The sequence below is a fragment of the Amblyomma mixtum genome, chromosome 1 (assembly GCF_055824585.1).
Source record: "Amblyomma mixtum isolate Tamu chromosome 1, ASM5582458v1, whole genome shotgun sequence".
NCBI lineage: Eukaryota > Metazoa > Arthropoda > Arachnida > Ixodida > Ixodidae > Amblyomma > Amblyomma mixtum.
The window spans coordinates 37,560,478-37,579,596 of record NC_143012.1 but is presented as its reverse complement, the minus strand read 5'-3'; the positions used below and the strand labels follow the sequence as shown (position 1 = coordinate 37,579,596).

Genomic DNA, 19,119 nt, shown 5'->3' with positions numbered 1-19,119 from the left:
AACATCCACGTTCGCATCTGATTTAGTGGTAAAAATTTTTTCTAGAAAGGTGAACAGGGGAAGGATCGTAGTGAGCGCGGAAAAGAAGTGACAAAAAAAGCAGCAATAACAAACAAAGCAAACACAGTGCAAAGTTTTGCAGTGCACGGAGCGCTGCGTTTGAGCGCTCTTTCTGCGAAGGCACGCAGTCGATCCCTATATTCCAAACACCAAAGGTAATCGGCCCAATACTGGAAATGGATGGATTCACTCTGGTCCTCTGTAGGACCAGCATTTGCAAATATTGATCCAATGAGCTGTGCTGGTGCAGGACCAGCATTTGCAAATATTGATCCAATGAGCTGTGCTGGTGCGTATACTGCCGCGGGTGACAGCGATGAATGATACGCTTTTCAGGAACGAAAGCACCAAAAAACAGAAGCAACCCGAAAACAAGAAGCGAACATACTCCATTGTTGTTCGTTTGCGTGCGTCGTAACTACAGACGTGGCCAGTTGAACTGTGCGTTGAGTTCTGTCAACAGTATTCTCCATTTTCTTACGCAGTCATGAACACCTGGGCCGAGCACGTAGCGGCTAAGCCTTGCGAAAGAAATGAATACGCTGTAGCGGAACGTCACTCTGGAACCACATATCATACAAAACAGGAGTCGGAGATTGGGTGTTAAAGGGGAAAAAGCTGAAGTCGCTAGCGCTTCGTTTAAACCGGAGCTGTTTGCTTACTTCCGGTCAGCTGATGCTACATAGAGTGCACGAACTCCAAGCAACCAAGTGGATCGTGCGGAGGGACAGCCCCATGAAAGATGCCGGATGGGGTGTGAAAAAGTTGTCACCTGCGATCTGGGACAGATGAGTGACAGCGAACGGATGTGTGAGGATTAAAAGCGGACCATATCGCCCGCGTGAATAAGTCCGAGTGACAGTACCGAGCTCGAAGCTGCAAAGAGACGCCACAGAGGAGAGCTGCGGAGACACTTCGAGCGCCGTCACAGGGAAGGACCTCTCGAAATTTGCCCAAACCTAGCAGCAGCAGAGCAGCTGTTGCGAAACGAAGCGGCGGAACTCCGTTTAGGATGCAGAAAGGCTGCAGCGTTGGAGGCAGTACTCCCTTACGAGGCGCCTTCTTCGAGGGAAGACGGCGCGCAGTTCTTCGTAACGGTCGCGCCATCACACATTCTTTCTCTATTTTCTCTCGGGAACTGGTAGCAGGCATTGGACTCAATGCGGGGCCGACCACAGTAAAGCGAGCTCGAAGAAAGATGGCGCGAATAAAGCAACAACAAATAAAAGCAAGCAGAGGCAAACAAACCTTGGCGAGCACGGAGCGGCGGGCGGCAAGGTTCCCGAGCAGCTGCGCCTACACGAAATAAGCCCCGACGCAGGGGAGACGTAGAGGGTGCTCGGACCTGCGGCGACGGAGTTTACGTGGCTAGCGACCCGGCATCGAGGGTACGGCGCTACGACGATGACGCCGACTCCGCCGCGGCGCGGGAGAGCACGACCCGAGGAGTCTGCGCGCGTAGCCTCGACACCGGGGGCGAAGGTGCGGCGAGAGCCGCTCTCGGCCGTTGTTCGAATACACCTGACACACATTGCGCGTTTTCCCGTGTCGAGGAGCGAGAGGCCTGGCTGTGTGGTGTGTTTTTATTTCGCTTTATCTTCGAAAGCCGACGGCACACATAGCGGAGCAGTCGCCGCGTAGCTCGCGCGCCGCAACACTTGCGTGCGTGTGGGCCTGCATACGTGAAGGCGGCTGTGTGCGCTGATCGCTTGCGCACTCGGGAGATTTGGCTGACGTAGATGTATGCAGGGCGTCCCGCGTAGCCTGAGTCAGCTAGGGGTTTTCAAAGAAAAGTATGGACGTCACAGGAAGGAAACATGGATTGTTGTCAGTCAGCGGCTCGCGTAATCGTCGGCGATTCGTTTTTGGTTACCGTGCTCATTGCACGAGGCTTAATTATTAGCTGTTAATGCGAAAATGCATTCTAGGATGTGACGTCACGGTCTCGGGGACCCAGTTTCTCGTTCTCACAGAGGGCCTCACCTTAATTACAATCATAACGAGCAATTCTGGATGAAAGCTTTTCTGAGCAGGAAACCGTTGAACGAAATTTTTTTCATATATGTAAGATTTCACTGTAACAATCAATATAACCGCAGATCACCCGACGGCAGTCCTGTCAAAAGCGTTCCCCGTTGTTTTTCTGTGGCAGGCTTTAACTGTTCGATGCGATCGATGGAAACACTTTAAAAGAAAGATTTTGCTATATATGAGAAGAATGGACCAGCACCTTTAATATTTTCATAAAAGTATCTTACAATTTTTTAGTTTTAAAAATTTTCGTCCGAGAATGTTAGACTTGAGCCCCCCCCCTTATGTCTTCACAAGCATACAATCTATAGACCTTTTCACGACCCCTGTGAAAACCGGTTTTCTGGCCTGTGGGGAGAATGTGAAGGAGCTTAATCCTCAACTCTTTTCTGCACTACGACCACAGCCCAGTGCCCAATATGGCGGCGCCCATGGACCTCTTTCTGAAAAGGTGTATATAGTTGGCCACGTAGATGGAATATAAGTTATATCATGTTATCCAGGTAAGCTTGGATAAAATAAGTAGTGTAGGAAGAAGGAAGCCTTGATAGAGTATATAAGGCCTTGTGGGAAGTCGATGGGAATTTTCGCAGCAGTTTAACCCAGCGTTTAGCATATGTACCTGCAATGCCGTGCACCTCCGCTGATTGGCGCACTTCCATCAGAGAATGAAACATCAATATGCAGTTATTAAACATAACAGAATTTATCAAGCCCACTTCATATCATGAAATAAGGGAGTCCGCAGGATATTCTTGCGGCAGGTAACTGCAGGCAGAGTACCGAGAGCGGCTGCATGTGCCTTGATTGAAGTTGATTCTTTCCCCGCCGCCCTCCTTGCATGACCTAGTTTTGCGTCACGCCATTCAGGGAGTATTCACCTGACAGCAAGTTTTTAACCGTGACTTATGGCCCTAAAGAGAACGAAAATGCTTTTTTGGGGATAGGGGTCTGAGAAGAAGGACGTCTAAGGGGGCATTTGCGTCACACTAAGAATGGGCTCAACAAAGTGCTGGCCTTGGGAAGCACCAAGTGTCTAGCTCAGCAGACAGATGCGTTTGAAACACGTTTCATGGGAAAGCAGAGCATACAACAGATATGTCGGGAGATTCGACGAAAAACGTTGAACTTCTTACGCTTCCTCAAAGCTCGCCTTCAAAAAGGCTTTTAAAGTGACCCATTTGCATTCATCTGCTCTGTTTGTAACCATCCGTAGTTTTGGAAGGGTTTCTCCAAGATTTCGAAGCATCGTACATGCCTGCAAAGTGGCCAACCTCCAGCAAGACCGCTCACACATATATGTCCAAGGGACGAAAGTCCGCATGTATGGACACAAGGACACATATATGGCCACAAAAACAAAAGTGACCAAGGAGACCACTAGGCTAAGGCGTACAAAATTAAATGAAGCTTCTGAAACAGAATTACCAAGCAAGCACGCCACAAACTAGAACGCGGAACTCATCTGTGCACCCCTCCCTCCCCCCTCCCCTCCATATATCCCCGGCGTAAACACTTTTTGCACGTTTATACACCAATCTATGCGAGCGCTTCTTTGAACGTTCTCGACAGTTGAGCTAATGTACATAATTAGAAATTTGTGACGGTGAAAACGGCAAACACATCTGCGTGCATCAAGCATCACAATCCCTCAAGAAAAAAATTAACACCATTTGAAGTTATATTAGAAACATGCTGGATGAACAGTTGCACAGAAATCATGAAAGCACCCTCAAACTTCAGTACACCCTTACACCTTATGGATTTGTAACACTCTTAGGGGTGCGAGGGTGTATTTAGGGTGTTATGTTAGTAATTGCACCCTTTTTATAAGAAACCACAAGTAGAGGTTTTAAAAGGGTGTGTTTGAGAAGCGTTATTCCATTAAGGGTTTAAAGGATTTCTTCTGCTTTCCTTGCTTCAACTTTCGGTGCATCTGCAGCACAAGCTTGGCGCCAGGCAGACGAAGAGTGCTTTTAAAAAGGAGGATGGCCTACAGCTTTGGGAGCAACGCAGGCGAGAGGCGGTACGCTTTCCATCCGTGATTCACAGCGAAGCCCGAAGAGAAGCCCGAAGCTCGGACCTGGCACTGCCATCCAAACACTCGCAAAGGGATGGTCACCAAACGGCCGCCTTAACCGGCTGCACCGCGTTCAGTCTTCGCATGTTGATTTATACCCGTGCCACACGCGCACAAGAAATGGAAGTAAATGCTGAAGGCCTTAAGTTTGTTAATGTCATTATTTTCGGAGTTAGCCCTACACGTCCACATTTAATGCCATTATCTAAAGTGAGGATGGCGATAACGCTTGCAAGGCAGTCAAAAGTTTCATCTGAATATAAACAGTGCTAATGAGCACAATACATCGGGAATGTAGTTCAAATGTAATGTAAAAATGATTTTCCATAAAATACGGCTGTTCCTGCTTTACAAGTCGGAAAAGTAGCCATAAAGTCGCATGTCGGCACACAAGTCGAAGTACCTGTCAAAAAGACTGGTTAAAATGGCACTTTCCACATCGAAACCGCGGCGTATATAGACGCTTCATCTGACAAAGTTACGAATTAACCATTTGCTACTGGTTAGGAAGTTGTTACTCATGCTTTTCTGCGTGTGGAATGGGAACGAGAGTACACATTGCCCGGGCGAATGAGTTGTGACGAACTCAGTAGGTCGCGAAAGGCAGTAAGGTTAACGCCATTAAATTTATGCGTGTGGCACCGCACGAATGCCATTAAAACTTAAGGCAGTAAGCGCCCAATGGCATTAAATCTGGTCGTGTGGCACGGGTATTAGCCGCACCACTCCGTTTTTTATACAGTACCAACTAGCCCGAAACATCGCTGTTGCGAACTATATCTCTTGTACATCGGGTTCTGATGCAGAGCTCGTGTATGTCTCATTTTTGGTGTTTGTCTCCGTTCTTCACCCTGTTTCGTTCGCTACGCAGCACCGAAAATCCCGACACCTCGCTCAAATTTCTCAGCCATAAATGCGTCTTTAGGTGCCGAACAAACCACAGCACTAGGAGAGTGCGATGAGGGGCTAGTTGGTACGATACTATAAGAACGCCTTTTTGCGCAATTATTTATTGTTCTTACAAAACCCCAACACAGCCACAGAAAGCCATAAAATTGATTTTGACTTAGAACAATAATCAGATGGAGTTAGCTGTCCTCAGTGTCCCTTTAATCTCTTCACACCATACTATAAAGCTGCGAGAAGTAAAAAAGCAGTTGAAACTAAATGGCAGTGATAGTGGTGCAGAAAAGAAAGTAAAATGTACCTTGTAAAGTCAATCCTGAAACATCCAAAATATTTTAGACACGAAGACTGCTTTTATGGGGTTATTTTTGCATAGATAAGAATTGATCACATTAGCCTGACGCATGACTTCCTTCGGTACAACATAAACCAGACTTCCTATGACCAACGTGGAGATCTGCATACAGTTTGACATGCCTTGACTCGGTGCCCATCTTATAATTAAAGTGTTATAGATAGTCTGGAGAGATTTACTGAGAAGGTAACTGGTATAATTCGGAATTTTTACTCTGTGCGAGCCCCTTTATTACATTTGACCAAAATTTTAACCTCCTTGAAGTTATTTTAAGTTTCTTGAAGGCAACGCGAACGTTTTTCCAATTTTCGAACTCTTGGACACTAACAGTAAGAGTCTCACGCGATCTTCTGTTCGATTAATTAACACCTTAAATGACGCTGCTTCGCTAAAAATCCACTATTACCGCTTCCTAACCCCCCCCCCCCCCCCCCCCTCATTTTGTATGCCTGAAGTGGAGGTGTCCACAACTATGGTGATATGTCTGCACATCACGCTCTTGCCCAGGGACAAGGCGCTGGCTGATACGCGATGTTCCCAACAAATCACCCATATCTTGTGTGAGTGCCCTGGCTTTGTAGCCAAAAGACATAAACTGCGATGTGCTCTGGACCGCCTTGATCCTCGCCCTTTCACAGAGGCCAAGATCCTCGGTCCGTGACCACAACAGTCAAGGCTTACAAGGCACTGTTTTGTTTTTTGAGAGAGGCTGCCTTGATTGACAGATTGTGACTGTTTCCCGTTCCTTCTCTCTTCTCTCTTTAATCCCCACTTTCCCTTCCCCTGTGCAGGGTAGCCAACCGGAATCCTTTCTGGTTAACATCCCTGCCTTTCCCTCTCTCTCTCTCTCCCAACAAATCCTCCTGCCTCGGCGGGAGCTTATTCCAGCGCTATGTTAAAAGTGCAGCATTCACAGGGACACCTAGTTACCTTATATGCTGACAATGCGATAGCATTCGAAGCCGTTGATTCCTTTGCCGGAAGTGACGTCACTTCTGGTCTGGTGACGTCACCTTCCTCGGGGAAATAGGAATTATCCGATCAAGGGACGTCACTTCCTTTCAGCCAATGCGAATTGTCCGGCCTGGTGACGTCATTCCCTCCATAAAACTGGCGAATTTTATGACTGATAGAAATTTTTTTTTCCCGATGCGGCTTTTAACGTTTTAAATAAAGCATCACAGCCACTAGTGTGCTGTCACCACAAGCACGCAATTTCTCTCTTTTGAATTGCGCTGAGGGAGCATGAATGTTAACGCCGTGCTTTGCGCCCACTTAACTTGAGGTGTCATAGTATAAGCAGTTCACTTCAGGTTATTATGACGTGAATCATCCCACAGCGCCGAATCAAAGTTCAATGCTATTTAAGTGCCAGTGAGGAGAACTGATTCACAGTGAATGTAATTATAATGCAAGAATTTTGTTCAACATGTGCTGAAGAGCACAGCACGTTCATAAAACGTGCGCCCAAAGGCTTCCCCAAGGCAAGATCACGTGTTATAGACAGCGCAGCTGACAAGTTATGATATTACATGCTAGCTGCGTGCTTTTATAAAGACATAAGTCATCATGTCAAGGTGCCGACGTGTTATATACAATAAGCTCCGGCTATGATGTCCTAGGTTTCATGGAAAGCGAAGACGCTACAACGTCTAATAAAATTTAAAATAATGAAGAAGTCTCTTGCGTAGTAATGGTGCTACAATGAGCTGTAGAACGCACAGGGGAAAGGCGGTCTTTGGAAATCTATGTAAGCTCTATGTCACAGCGCTGCTTCCCGGGGCTTTAAACAGCCTGAAGATTTTGACTCTTGACTGTGTTGTTGTCAACATCGGTAACCTCCCACACGGCCTTCTGTTTGACGGGACACGGGCGCTTTGTGCTTGCACCGGAGAGCTTGCCGTCTGAATCGCTCCATCTCACGTCACTTGTAAACTGTCCACAGTCACGTGACCTTCAGACTCTCTCCCCTTCTGAAAAAAATGACGTAATCCCCCCCACCACCCACCATGTCTGCTCACTGTGCGATGCGTGCGCCGCATGGGCAAAGTCTTTGAGGAGCCTCGACAGAACCATATAGCAGAGGCTACGGTCTGAAAACAGTTGTTGAGACAACGTGCGGACCATGTCCCGAGGAATAGGATAGGAAAACTTTTAATGTAAAACAGAAAGAGGGTAGCCAGAGGGCTACCCGCCTAGACGACGGCCGAAAGGTCTTGACTCTCGACGGCGGCTTCAGCCGAGGAAGAAAAAATAATAATCAGGACGGTTACGTGTGCGTAACGCGAATGTTTGAGCCTCAGCTGGGGTGTGAAGGATTTTTTACAGTCATGTTCTGTTTTCTTTTATTTCTCGCGAATTCAGAGAGCCGGAGGTTCATCCGGACTTACTCAGGACGGCAATGATACTTTGCAGTGCATTTCAGTAGGTATCGAGCCAATCACTTTCCAGCCGTCCTTGGAGACGGGAACTTCCTCTCTCCACTTTTCCCACCCATCGCCTCTCACCCTCTCTCTCTTTATTCCTTCTCTCACCTCTCCCCTAAAAGTGAAGAGGGGGATTTCACTCTCTCCACTTTGACACCTGCCAACCGAGGCAGGTGGCGCTACGGACGCCGATGCCCACCTGCTTCACAATGCCCACAACGATGGCGCGAAATTAAGGGTTGAGCTAACAAGAGCCAACGCTCTCAAAAACTAACATAGCGGCGTTTATGGGCTTACGCACTATAATAATCTCACCATGCACCAACAGAAAGATAAACGGCGATCGCAGTAAGAAAATGGACAAAAGAAAAAACGAATATTTTTATCGCAGTCTAACCAAACTTATCGCCCTTCCGGTTAACCACCCCGTCTTTTCATAACCTCCGTAATTCTCGGCATATCATCATCATCATCTGACTACGCCCACTTCAGGGCAAAGACCTCTCCCATGTCTCTCCACGCTGTTCCTTTCCTTTACCAGCTGCAGCTACCGTATCCTCGAAAGCTTCTCAATCTCATCCAACCACCTAGTTTTCTGCCGCCCCCTGCCGCCCCCAGGTGATCGGGAGAGGAGGATGGAAGGAGAGAGGTGCATCCTCATCATCATCACCAGCCTGCCTACGCCCACTGCAGGACAAAAGCCCCTCCCATATCGCTCCAATTAACCTTGCCCTATACCAGTCGAAGTCACCTTATCCCCGCAAAGTTCTTAATCTCGTCCGCCCACCTAACTTTCTGCCGCCCCCTGCTACGCTTGCCTTCCCTTGGAATCCACTCCGTTACCCTTAAGAATCAGCGGATATCTTGACTTCGCATTACCTGCCCTGCCCAAGCCCATTTCTTCCTCTTTATTTCGACTACGATATCACTAACCGGCGTTTGTTCCCTCACCCCGCCCGCTTCCGGTCTCATAACGTTACACCTATCATTTTTCTCTCCATAGCTCGCTGCGTTGTCCTTAGCTTAAGCTGAACCCTTTTTGTTAGCCTCTAACGTTTCTGCCCCATAGGTCAGTACCGGTGAGATACAGCTCTTCTATACTTTTCACTTTAGAGGTATTGGTAAACTGCCATTCATGATCTGAGAGAACCTGCCATATGCGTTCCACCCCATTCGGATTCTTCTAGTTACTTCCCTCTCATGATCCTGATCAGCAAGAAGAGACAAAGAAATAGAAGAAAGGAAGACAAAGAGAAAAACGAAAGAAAGGAAAGGGAGAGAGAGATAAAAGCAGTAATAGGAAAGAAGAAAAGGAAGCATGGAAGGAAACGCAAAGAGTGAGAGCGAGTGGCGGGAGACAGGCAGGAGCAAAAATATTTCCTGCAGTAACTCATTACGCGAATCGTACGTAGGCGTCTGTCCCGGGCGGTGCCATCAAACAACACGCCATTTCGAAAACAGGCACTGATGACCATAGCCCGATAACGTTCCGAGTACAGCCTATTGACGAAGGTTTTCCTCATGCATGTCGAAACACTTGATTCGTTCACGAAGCAGCCCATCACGTCGCGTCGTCGAGGACGCAGGTGGCTTCTTCCTTTCAGCTAAGAAGATTTCAAGCAGCTGCTGTCGTTGCTCCCTTGATATACGGCCCCGTGCATCGGGGGCGTCGCGGTACACGGTCCTCCTATCTGAAGAACTTAGTGTCTGTGGTTATTTGCGCCGAAAACTAATTTTTTAGCATAATTTGCATAATCGTGTCAGTACGTGTGACGAAAGAGCGTGAATACGTAAAAAGCCAACAGTCTTCAAAGACAAAGAAGTATTGGGGGAACGTTACTAAATTATTGCTAAGTTTCTAAGTTATACGGGAGAACAAAATTTATTGAGAAGTTATTTTACATTGAACATAATTTTACACCTTCGAAACAGAAAGGAGTAAAAAGGGAGTAACCTGCCCTCAAGTATTGGGTAAACGTGACTAAATTATTCTAGTTATACTGGTTGGAGAACAAAATTTACTGAGAAGTTAATTTAGATGGAAGAAAATTTTACACACTTTAAACAGAAATGAGTGAAAATGGAGTAAGGTACGCCCTTTATAAAAATGAGTTCGCTGAAGGACAGTCTACTCCCTTTTTACTCCTATACAGACGTATTCGTGTTTAGAGTGCAGAAAGCAGCAGGAAGGAAAATCACATGCAACCGGTGGGACTCGAACCAACGACCTATGAGTGTGGCGTAACCCCGCAACTCTGCCAAATTAGTTACATCGGTGGTTGTCTGGTCTCACACTTTCGAAGACGTTCACATTACGTGCAGCCTTCCGATATTTCTTCCCCATTTAAATGATTCCTTGGAACACTGCACCTGCAAGCTGCTCGACTGGTCCATTTAACTAGCAGTTAGAGTAAAGGTAGATGTTAACGCTTCGAGGCGGCCTTTCAAAGATAATGGCACTCCATCAAGCCGGAGACAGCGGCAGTTGCGGGCAGGACAATACAGGAGCCAGAGAGCTTTCGCGACGATATGCTTCGTTCGTCGTCAGTATGATCTCGACGGCTGGGCTTGTACCTTGTTCTTAGAACCACAACGAGCCTGGTGACAACTGCGCGGTCATGCCCAGTTCTCAATCATTTTTTTTTCAACGCAGAAGCATTATATCACGTCGGCAAAAAGTGTCCGCAAAACTTGTCCGCAAATTTGACCGCACGATTACGTCGTTCTCTGATGATAAATGTGTGAAAGTGTGATTGTAATAGTGTGTGATAAAATGTTGGCGTGGGAAAAATTTGGTTGATGATGTGTAATTAGTTAGTTAATTAAATGAAAAAAGCGTGAAAAAGTCCACTCAGATGTCAAAGTAGCCATGGGCGTCGATATAGTACATGGACGTCAGAACAGAAACGGACGTCGATATAGTATGTTGACGTTATGCTTTCGCATTGCTCCAATGTGGGTAGCCGCAGTGATCTCAAAGTTTTTTCAGTGTTCCTAGCAGTTAGCGAAACGGTGCGCGATTCGTATTGCCTTGTTTAAATGCGGCAAGCCACTTTCAAGGCACGCTTAAATTATGAGAAGCTTTGTTGTCTTTTATGACCTACTTCCGTTTGCGATTGTTTGCCTCGAGGAGAAAATAAAGTAAATGTAAATGAATGCGAGGGAGCTTTAAGCGTGTGAGCACAAGAAGGCCTATAAAAGCACAGTGCTTGCTCTATAAGGTATTACTTAATCCTCGTACAAGCTTGTTCGGTGCCAGAAAATTTATAGATTATGAAAGAGGCGAGATGTGAATTTCCTCCGACCACTAAGAGACTGCAGCGTGGGCAAAAAAAAATAAACTGAACCGGTGATTATATGCCTCGCCTATCAGCGCAATATTGCGATGTTGAGCTTACTACTCGTTCTACCAGGTGTTTCTGGGAAGATTTTAAGTAATTCTCAAAAATAAGTTTTCGAGGTAAAAATGTGGCTTTTGTGGCATAGTATTACCAGTGTCGGCGGACACCAGAAAACTGGTGAATCGTCTTAAGTACTAAGCCGGTTAACTAATTTTCAGTAATCAACTTTTTAAGTATTAGAATTAAGCACCTAACTGCTATTAGATATTTCTAACCGGTCGTTAGTGATAGTCATATCAGTTTTTATAATTTAGAAAACCCGATTACCCTTGGCGCTGTGGCTCGACAAAATTCGGCTTTTTTTGCATGACTAGTAACTTGCACTGGAAAGGTTGCTTTGCCTGCATGCTTTGCGAAAGCCCATGTATTTGGGCATGATATAGCCAGACTTTGTCCAGCCATAGCGCCGAGGTAATTTCGTTTTTGAAATTCTAAAAACCCTTATGGCTGTTACTAACGACAGGCTACAAATCTCTAATCGCAACCATGCAGTTGCTATAGCTGTGATAGTTAAAAAGTTAGCTGCTGCGGTGGCTCAGTGGTTATGGCACTCGGCTGCTGACCACCAAGACGCTGGTTCTATTCCAGCCGCGGCGATTGAATTTCGATGGAGGTGAAATTCTAGAGGCCCGCGTACTGTGCGATGTCAGTGCACCTTAAAGAACCCCAGGTGGTCGAAATTTCCGGAGCCCTCCACTACGGCGTCCCTCATAGCCTGAGTCGCTTTGGGACGTTAAACCCCCATAAACCAGCCAAAAAGGTAATTATCAGAAATTATTTAACCAGCTTACTACTTAAGACAATTCCCCGACTTTCTGATGTCCACCAACACTTGTAATATTATGCCGCAGAAGCCATATCTTCACCCTAAAAAGCCTATATTTAAAACTTAAGTCTTCTCTGAAAGACCTGGTATAGGCGGTCCATCTTCCAGGAGGGACACGGCAAGAAGACGCTGCTCACTTGGGTAAAACGCACCGCACTCAGCAGGTTCTTTTCCGTTGTCTCGGTCTGTGTCCACAGCTGCGTCTTCCATGTGGCCTTCTGCGGAGCTAGCGGCCCGTGTACGTCTTGCACGGAACGAGGCGAACGTTTACGAACGAATCTTCCATTGTCATCGAAGCGGCCGACAGCTCCGCCTGCGACAGCGTTTGCGGACGTTGCAGGACAATAGGACGCCTCCCTCGCAAGCTTGTTGGCGCCCACGGAGGATTTGGTGTCAGATCAGAGAGAGGTGTATCTACGGGGTGTCTCGTAAGCTGGAAGCTGCCCTCAGGCTTTGGTCAGTGAAATGGAGGAGCCGGAATGCAGTCGTGTTTTATGTCGAGCCAGTTATGAACATGGTGTTTGACTTTTTATATCTTTACAAACATTTATTTAAAATAGATGTGGTTTGTGGGGTTTAACGTCCCAAAGCGACTCAGGCTATGAGGGACGCTGTAGTGAAGGGCTCCGGAAATTTCGACCACCTGGGATTCTTTCATGTGAACTCACATCGCACAGTACACGGACTTCTAGAATTTCACCTCCATCGAAATTCGACCACCTCGGCCGATTTCGAACCCGCGTCTTTCGGGTCAGCAGCCGAGCACCATAACCACTGAGCCACTGCTGCGGCCTTCAAATAGATGCGATGTTGTCTGTGTCGGCAGATTTTACAGCAAGGCGGACGTTATTCACGAAACAGAGATGAATTAAGTATGAAAATCTTATAAGAATTGAAAACTGAAATTTTATATTAAAATCTCAAATATTAGAATATAAGTTCATTAAAATTAATTAAAATTTTCTAAATTTTGGTTTCTGGGCCGCAAGATTATGGTGCGAGATAGAAGGCCGTCGACTTAGAAGGTGAACCCAGTATTTCGAATTTTCTTAACCAGCAACATGGTTCGAAATAAACAAGGTGACATACAACACCACCTGTTCTGGACAAAATCATTTTTGAACGCAAAAGAGTTTATGAGGGCACGTTTTACATATAATGTAAGATTTCGCTATAGAAATCAAGATATCCGCAAATCTCCTATGAATTTTTTGCTATTAACGTTTTTGCTGTCGTCAAAAGCGTTCCGCGTTGGTTTTCTATGGCGGTTTTAACTGCTTCATGCGAGCGGTGAAAACATTATAAAAGAAATATTTCTCTATATATCGAAAGTGTAGACTATTAACTTATATATTTCTATAACAGCACCTTAGTGCTTTCTAATATTCTAACTGTGTTGTCCAAGAATGTTGGACATGAAAATGCGCCTTTGAAATCCCGTTGAGCTGGCTCTCCCGCGTTGCCCATTGATAAAATGACTTCGCTCGGATTTATAACGCAGCAATTAAGCACAGACGAAATTTGTGCACTTTACTATGTAGAAGCAGTTTACGTGACTTCGGCAACGATACCGCACGCAGCGACACCATTTTGTAAATGTTCGGCGCATGAAAACCAACTGAACGAGCTTTCAAATGCGTATTTTTGACTCGGAATTTGTAACCGCAATGCCGATTCATAACATATAAAAACTGATCTCTCCTTCGATGTTGACTGTCTGCAATTTTGCAACTCAATCTTTCGCCCTAAAATCAAAATAAAAGTTAATTAGTTAATTTCAGTTAACTAGTAGCCATTTAATTGAGCTCTGGCGCATTCAAAATTTATGCCTCGTTGCGCAGTTCACCTGCTCAGACCGAACCGACGTATCGCTAACGTTTTTTTTTTTTTCAAAATTCTTTGAAATTATGGTGAATGCTCATCAACGATAAAGAGGCCGCGAAACGCATTCTAGTGCATTGTTATGCCTGTTGGTTGCATAGAATGAGTTATAGAGACGCTATTAGCATTGGTCGTACCGCGTATGTTCCGGCTTTTAATATTTTAGTTAGCTTGCAAAAAAAAAAAAAAAACACGGCGCTGATAGTCTCACCACACATTGGCGGTTTTCAGCAGTGCATATATAACATCATCGGGTGGGAGCTTGATGATTGGACAAACAGTAAATATACTGCAAATCGTGTTAATAAATAAGAAACGTTTTGTCACGTTTTCGGGGTTTTATTAGATCAACAAAACCAACACGTTTGCCTTATGTAAAAGCACTTCAAATGAAGCAAAACAACAAAAAAAACGCCACCAGAGGCTCTGGGTATTGTTCTGCATCGAAGGACTTTGCATCTCTCTCTCTGTACATATCTATGACCTAGCATAGAGCACTTAAGACTTCTCTCTATTATCTCTATATATCTCTGAACGGCTTGGCGGAATTGATCGAGCCATAACATTCTACAAGCGTTTGTTTCGCTCCCAAGGAAGGACACAAAGAAAAAAAGCCATTCGTTTCGCATTTACCCGTGCCACGGCCGCTTTGCGCGTTGTATCTAGCGGCCGTGCCCGTGCGCATCATCAGCTTGAGGATTACCAGGCGCAGCGCCAGATGGCGCCACGTTCCCGCCATCAGCGCTCAGTGGCAGGGCACGGTACGCGGGGCGGTAGCGGCAAGCGCTATGCTAAAAAGTATCTTTGCGCTCGAATTTGGATAAGTCAGGGAAGGCCATTGATCAGTGCTCCCCTCTGCGCCGTCGACGTGACGATGAAGCATCGCTAGGCCAGCTAAGCGTCCACATGGCTGTTGTAACCATGGAAACGACGCTGCCAGCCTTGACAAGAATGAGTGACAGCGAACAGGCAACCATGATGTGCAAACTTCCGCGACGTGCTCAGATAGGCTGTTTTGATTGGTCCCCTCCCAATGTGGTCATTGAGAGAGGGAAATGGGATTCTGAAGTTCCGCCAAGATCTGAGGGCAGCATTTTGTTTGCTTGTATTTTGAAATTTCTTCATTGAATAATTTGCGTTCATATGCATCGATTCCTGCCATTCATTTTGAGTCAGCATCTGTGCGACATAAAGAATCCATCTGAAGGTTCATTTTGGGTCCCATTTTATTCCTGCTATACATGAACGATTTTGCAATGGATACGCACCCCCCTGATCAAGTGCGATTATTCGCAGATGATTGCCTGTTATTGTGTCACATGAAGAATGTTCATGGCCAGCTGTGGTTAAAGGAATCTTTGAAAAAGATTGTTGGCAGGTTGAGTGGGATATGTGCATTAATCTGGGGAAGCATATTTTACATGACCATTTCAAATAAGAAACCTCTAGTTTTTTCATAAGCAATTAACAACACTGAAACCAAACTCGTCACCATACTGCAATATATATTGGCGCCCCTATTGTAAACAACTTTAATTGGAGTGATCATAACATGTCCAGCATTCTTGGACAAAAATATTGAATATTTGATTTGATTTATTGGGGTTCAACGTCCCAAAGTGACACCTGCTATGAGGGACGCCGTAGTGAAGGGCTCCAGAAATTTCGACCACCTGGGGTTGGACTATTGTAAGGTACTGTTACGGAAATACTGAAGGTAATGGTCCATTAATTTGATGCTTAGCAAAATCTTCCTTTTAATGTTTCTCCATCGCTCGTATCGAGCAGTTAACACTACCATAGAAAACCATGTAGGAAACACTTCTGACGATAGCAAAAGCATTAACAGCAAAAATATGCAAACCTGACGATGGAAAATCTGCGGATATTGATTTTTATACTGAAATCTTGAGATATATGACAAAAATTGCGGTCATAAACTTTTTCCGATTGAAAAGATGTCCAGAATTACTGGGTAAGCAGTCGTATTTGTGGTTCAGCGCAATGCATACTTGGCTCTCTAAAAAGGAATCTGCAGAGAGCTAACCCAAATCTTAAACTGAAATCTTATAAATATATTATCAGAACAACTATGGATTACGCGGGTGTAATCTAGGGCCCTCTTTAACAGTACTTCATGTATAGACTCGAACGAGCTCAAAGGCTCATAGCTAAGTTTATTTTTTTCCACTTACCAACATCACCAATCAGCAACAGCCCTGCTTGCCCTGGAAGAACTCCCAGTACTGACCACAAGAAAGGTACCTCGACTGAAGTTCCTCTATCAACTGCATAACAATAAATTAAACTGGATCCTGGCTAGTACCTGAGATCTCTTTGAAATCTGTTATGGTGCAGTCTTACGATATGCAAAAAAATTGCGTTCATGAATACCTTCCCATTGCGAAAATGCCCTTGTCAAGAAATTTCTGGGTATGATGGTATTTATGTGCTGTCAAAAGTCACTCAGAGATTGTTTTGGCCTTCTGGTTAGCTTGAGCATTGGGTTTATACGCAGTTAATGCAAAATGGTCATTTAGAGCTTTGCTTGTGGAATGAAATGATATCACAAATAAAAAAAGCTACGGAAGTAATACAGTGAAAGTGTCCGACAAAACTGCAAGAGGAATTTGAATTCTAAAAGCTGGGTTGCCATGTTCTCATTGGACTGTTGCTCTGGATACAGTGAGGGGGCGGGGCATCACGTGATGTGTGGATTTTACGTCAGCCATGCAACTGCCACTTAACTATCGGGGCAGCCAGAACATGACACTTTTTTCATGGCACTTGTATACATTTTCCAGTTAGTGTCCTTACATACAGTGCATAAACATAAGTAACTGCCATAAGTGTATGATGACAATGAAGCGCTACATTAGCAGACCTAGTTTTACGAAGAGCCTCATGTTCTGCATAGGCGCGTACTTCAGTGGAGCAACACCTAAAACAGAACTGCGCTAGTGAATTCGATCATACCACCGCCTCATCATGCCCCTGACTTCTGTGCAGTGTTAATTTTTTCCTTTGCATTAGAGTAATGCCTACGAAATAGCCAGCTTGCTGTGACATAAATTTCAAGGTTACTGACTTTTTTGCTCAAAACTGAATTTTCAAAAATGGATTCGGCATACACTTACCTTTTTCTTTTCAGTTTAAATTAAAATGTCCTATGCCTAACTCTATCTACTTTGATTAACAATTAACTTCCCCACAGAGTATGTTGACCTATCCGTACATCCTACCAAAGTGTTTTGGATTTTTTTGTCCCGAAAAGCTAGTGTGAAATGAAATCGTGTTGCGTTTCAGTGGTTACTTTTTATGTATTCTATTCGGTGCTGCGGGCCCTGACGTTGAAGTCTCCTTGGATTTTGCCAGTGGCTTGGACTTGCAGAAGGGGTCTACCAGCCATAAAAGAATGCGTATTTGACCAACACGCACACACATGTAGTTGTTCAAGCATGCATGCAGTGGTTGGGAAAGCTGCATTCGGCAGGTTTCTATGCTTCTTTCGTCCTGCGAGCTTTACTTAAGTGCCACCTCTGTGCTAATTTTAGTTTCATTATCGAGCCGATGAAGAGCGGGCGAGAACTTATAAGCTTCTGAATGCCACCGCCATGCCCTTCACGGCGCACATCGGTGAAGGCAGGCACAGCACATGCCACTTTTCACATGTGGCAGCACTTCGCAGCTACAGAGAGACCATTTTCATATCATACGAATAACATGATTCTAAGTGTAAATAATACAGCATGGGGTCAATCGCTTTGTGTTTCCTCAAAATTCAGAAGACGAGCGCCACGAATAAGTGTACTTTCCCAAGGATCACCAAACTTGTGTATTATGCTGAACGCATCTGGGATTCAGTGTGGCTTGAACCTAGTTATTTGAGCGAAAGCTCTGTTAAGCATGGTCTCCACTGTCTCAAATCAAATATCAAGGTCAAGGTCAGGTACCCAATGGTCATAGTTATATAATCGATCACGGGGTCATACTCCCATAGCTTAGGCCATCCACCACATAGTTAAGTTCGGTTTGACTTTGTGAGGCATTGAAGGTCATTTTCGATGTGGTACCCACTGTCTGAAATCAAATGGCAAGATCAAGGTGAAAGTCAAGGTCCCCAATGGTTCAACCAATGGACCCAATGGTCTATGATCACGTGGTCATACTACCATAGCTTGGGCCACACCATACACAGTTTAGTTCGGTTTGACCTTGCGAGGCATTGAAGGTCATTGTCTCATCCACATGGAAATCAGAAGTTGTACTCCGAGGAGCAGGGTGCTCGCTCTAAGATCTTTTCGAGCAACCGCTGTCGACAGCGCAGCATGGTACAGATGACGCGGTACAAGTATGCCTTTGTGTTAGCGATCAAAGGTTGCCAGACCAGCAAGCTGTTCACAAAAGAAAGAAAACGAATTATTTTAAAAAGTTTCAGGGAATTGTAATTTGACGTGTGGGGATTAGATGCCATGGTCCCTTTAAAGATGTTGGGGACATCAAAATTTTTCGTGTGTGAATTTTTGCTCTGGTTTGGATGCATACATGGATCACCATGTGGAATTTGTCAGAGGTCAAATAATTTGTAATCGCATTGTTTTTCTCTATAGTTTGTCTTGGTTGTCAGACGATAGTTGCGATGTCACAAGTGAGTATGAGCTCACGAGAGGCTTACAAAAACTACAATATTAAAAGCATTGATTTGTCGTTTTAATTCACTCAAGGTAATGCGCAAAACTGCTGCAAAAGCCAGAATGCCAGTAAGATCTAGTGTTCATTTGTGATGTCGAAATGGCCTATCGACTGCTGAAACAAACTGCATGGAGGAAATAATATCAGTCAGAAGTTAAGTGCTAAGCGCAGGCGAACTGTACAGGCTTATTCATGTTTGTTAATCCCCTACGCATCGTTTGAAAGCAAAAATACGCTACGAAAATTTTGGTGTCTCTACCCCTTTGATTTTGGCAACACATTAGCTGAGCATAAGCGCTTTCACGGCTGGATGACGCACCGAGTAACCGAAAGTGAAGCCACCGGAAGCAAGTTTCTGAAACACAAAGATCCCGACGATCTTAGGAAATCTAAAGCTTACCGTAATCTTTTAAACAAGGAATTGGAATGGGCTTGAAAACATATTTTATTTATTAAACCCT

General features: G+C 45.0%; 1 protein-coding gene across 2 annotated transcripts in view; it reads right to left on the bottom strand.

Annotated features, from left to right (window-relative positions):
* Nucleotides 1-1,466, bottom strand: part of LOC149366051 (uncharacterized) — a 99,952-nt gene extending 98,486 nt beyond the window's left edge. For both annotated transcript variants that reach the window (XM_089547933.1, XM_089547942.1), the window contains exon 1: nucleotides 1,309-1,466. The gene's annotated coding sequence lies outside the window, so the exon portion shown is untranslated. The remainder of the gene's footprint in view (nucleotides 1-1,308) is intronic.
* Nucleotides 1,467-19,119: the final 17,653 nt, after the last annotated feature.